This window comes from Camellia sinensis, chromosome 5, assembly GCF_055761805.1.
Source record: "Camellia sinensis isolate YWXY chromosome 5, ASM5576180v1, whole genome shotgun sequence".
Taxonomy (NCBI): domain Eukaryota; kingdom Viridiplantae; phylum Streptophyta; class Magnoliopsida; order Ericales; family Theaceae; genus Camellia; species Camellia sinensis.
The window spans coordinates 154,425,582-154,429,213 of record NC_138965.1 but is presented as its reverse complement, the minus strand read 5'-3'; the positions used below and the strand labels follow the sequence as shown (position 1 = coordinate 154,429,213).

Here is a 3,632-nt window from a genome sequence, read left to right as displayed (position 1 = left end):
TTATACTAGATATCCAGCAGTATTTGAAGGATATTGTGATACAAACTGGATATCAGATACTAGAGACTCAAAGTCCACCAGTGGGTATGTCTTTACTCTTGGTGGGGCGGCTGTATCTTGGAAATCTTCCAAACAGACTTGCATTGCTAGGTCTACTATAGAATCAGAATTCATAACTTTAGACAAAGCTGGGGAAGAGGCAGAATGGCTTCGCCACTTCCTTGAAGATATTCCAATGTGGCCAAAATCGGTGCCTACTATATGCATACATTGAGATAGTCAATCAGCAATTGGTAGAGCACTGAGTCATATATATAACGGTAAGTCACATCACATTTTTCATCGACATAATACCGTGAAAAACTACTCTCTAATAGAATTATTTCCATTGAATATGCGAAATCTAAAGACAACATAGCGGATCCACTAACCAAAAGGTTAGCAAGAGAGCTAGTTGAAAATTCATCGAGGGGAATGGGACTTAAGCCTATGTGAGTGTGAATTGGGTGAGATTTGTGAAGGGCTACAATTCTCTAGAGTGCTTACGAAATACCAGGTTGTTCAGGACCAAAATAAACACAATAGTGAGAACTAAACTGTGTCTGGGATATACTGTGTGAGTTCTATTGTCTTGGTTTACACAAACGGCCGAACAGTTCAAGACATCATATTTACTGGTTAGCTAGTAAATCTGATAGCGTCTCACAAGGGAAGGTTCAAAGCCAAAAGCTGCCAATCCTTTACAAAATATTTCCAATTTATGTACTCTCTATAATTAACTCATGTTGTTATATTTTCTCTCCGTCAAATTCCATTCATGTGGGGGATTGTTGGAAATTTTGGTTTTATAAAGCTTATTTTGGGCCAACTTTGAGCCCAAAATTGAGTGGGCCCCAAACGTCTTTTAGGGTGGGTCCGAAGAAGTGACGTATTCTTTACCGCATGGCAAGTCACACGGTGAAGATGATTCGTCAAAACCATTTATGGTTGAATGGGAACTTGACGTCGTTTTCGGGTTTGTGAAATGGACATTTAAAAAATTAAATGTGGGTTTCCTTGTAAGGCTTATCCCACATTGAAACTTTAAGAGAGTTCTTGTATGCATATAAGCTCTAGATTACAACACTTGCGTTGCGCCCCAAGGGACACCCCAAGTTTGTAGAAGGAAGGAGTTATGGATAAAGTAAACTTTAGCCCAAACCACCACTCATGCGCGCGCGCTCCGCCGCCATTGCCTTCCCGCTGTGCCGGGCGGGGTGCGGGTTGTGGGTTGGGTCGGTTCTAACTTTAATTTTTTGGACAAAATTTTTTTTTTGTCCATATGTTACCCATTTTCAGTCCATTTTTTCAGCAAAGTTCAACAGGTTCAATCTGTTCTAAACAGATTGAATAACTGCCAGCAGTTTTTAGACAGTTTAGCTGCCAACAGATAAAAAACTGCTAGCAGATCTGTTCCTTTGAATTTGGCACTTGTTGACCTCATTTTTGCACCTGTTCGGGTCTGTCAAAATTGCCTATAAATTTCAGCATTTTCCAGCAATTTGGGGGTTGGAAAATATCCAGAAAAAATTCATTTTGTGCATTTATTTTGCTTTCTTGCATTATTATTCTTCATACTAGTTTTAGAATAAAATTTAGAGAATTAAGAACACAGGTTTGGTTCGCCATACAAATTGTTTGGAGTGCTACTACAATTTGTAAAAATCATTGTATCCTGAGAGATAGACACCATTTGTCCGTAAGCACCGTAGCGGGGCGAATCTGTCTTAAGAACAGAGTGTCACACACTCGACTTGGTCTTTAATTATTCATTCGGTTCGGTAAAAATAAATTTGGTACGCAATTTATTTTATTTGTTTGATTTATTTCAATTTATTTATTTTACACTGAAGATTGTTCCAACATTACATGCCTTAGTAAGCACCCAGTTGTCATCATTGGGCAGTGGGCACTTGCCATACCGCATAACCCAGAAGCCGCTTATCCTTGGCATAAGAAACCTTAGTTTGGATAGCCTCCACATCGTCAAACCCGATCCAAAACAATCTAAATGTGGAGTAATTCACCACATGAGTTGCATTATACATTCAAGTAAGTTTATAACTTTTCATGAACCACTTGATGTATTTGTAGCACATAGATCCATCTTGTGTAATAGCCAAGCCTCTTGCTGGTGCACCAATTCCATTCTCTTTAGGGTTCGCAAGTGTCCAAGCATAGCCATGGTATGCCAAGCCCAAAACCATCTTACTAGCCGGTAATCCTATCCCAATCCATTCCTTTATACCATAGTCAGTATTTAGATTACTTGAAGGGTCATACAAAGCAGCATGAACACCCGTAAAATTATCCCTTTTGGACAAGTAATAGTCATATGCTATAATATGTACCCAATCTAAGTTCCTTTCCATTGATTTTATAGGGTATTTTTTTGGAATTGACGACAGGTGAGTAATGACCAGACATGATCAAGATGAGTCGTGAACTCGTTGATTCGGAGTTTATAGCAGCTCCCCATTCGTCAAATAGAGTTCCCATCAGGCCCAGCCCTGAGGGCAGGCCAAAGAGGGCCCCCAGATTTGGGCTGAAAATAGGGCCCCAAAATATGATTTTTTGTTTTAGATATAAAAAAAAAATCTAAATATAATAAGCCCAATTGAATATAGGGCCAAAAAAAAAAAACATATCATAATAGACGCCCAATGAACATGGGCCCCAAAAACGTGAAACACATCAGGATATACCCACCTGAGCAGAATGAATTCACATGGGTCTTTGCATATTTGATGAAACATATCTTTGAGAAGAATGAAACACAGCACCTGAAAAGAATGAAACACATCTCTGTCTCCTCCATATTTGACAAAACCGTGAGTCTTCTTGCATTGGACTGCTCTCTCTCTTCTTGCATTGGACTGATGAAGATGAAACCGTGAGTCTTCAGTCTTTTCCTCTCCTCCATATTTGACGGAAGCTGAGCATTAACGATTTTGGGCATCAAAACCATGAGTCTCTCTCTCTCTCTCTCTCTCTCTCTCTCTCTCTCTTTATATATATATATATATCATATTTAAATGGAGGAAGTTTTTGCCCTAATTTTTTCCCTAATTTGTTGCCCTAATTTTCCTCTTAATTTCTTGCCCTATATAATTTGTTCTTTAAATTAAAAAATTACCTAATTTATGTGCTTTAGTGAAAGTCTATAATTTTTGTTGTGCTCTAATTCTGAAAGTATATTATTTGCAGAGATCAGTGATTGTGAATTTGTGTGGATTTGTGATTATATAGAGTAGTCATGCCTCCTAAGAAGTATATTTCTGGATGTGAAAAAAGGAAAAAGAAGCAAAAATTAGAAAAAAAATTTCAATCTCAATCGGGAGCGCTTGATAAATTTTTTGGTAGCAAGAAACAAATAGAAAGTTCATGTTTGGTTGATGAAGATTTGGTAATTGAAGAACTTAATCAATGTAATGAGAAAGATAATGAAGATTTGGATGTTGAAGAGTCTATTGAATGTTTGAATGAGAATGACAATGAATGTTTGGTGAATGAGAAAGCCACTAAAAGTGAAGATTTTAATGTTGAATATGTGCAAATAAATTTTTAATGTTGAATATGTGCAAATAAATTTT

The 3,632-nt window shown here is 37.5% G+C and overlaps 1 pseudogene; it reads right to left on the bottom strand.

The window, feature by feature from the left end:
• Window positions 1-1,934: 1,934 nt before the first annotated feature.
• Window positions 1,935-2,411, bottom strand: LOC114314796 (class V chitinase pseudogene; annotated as a pseudogene).
• Window positions 2,412-3,632: the final 1,221 nt, after the last annotated feature.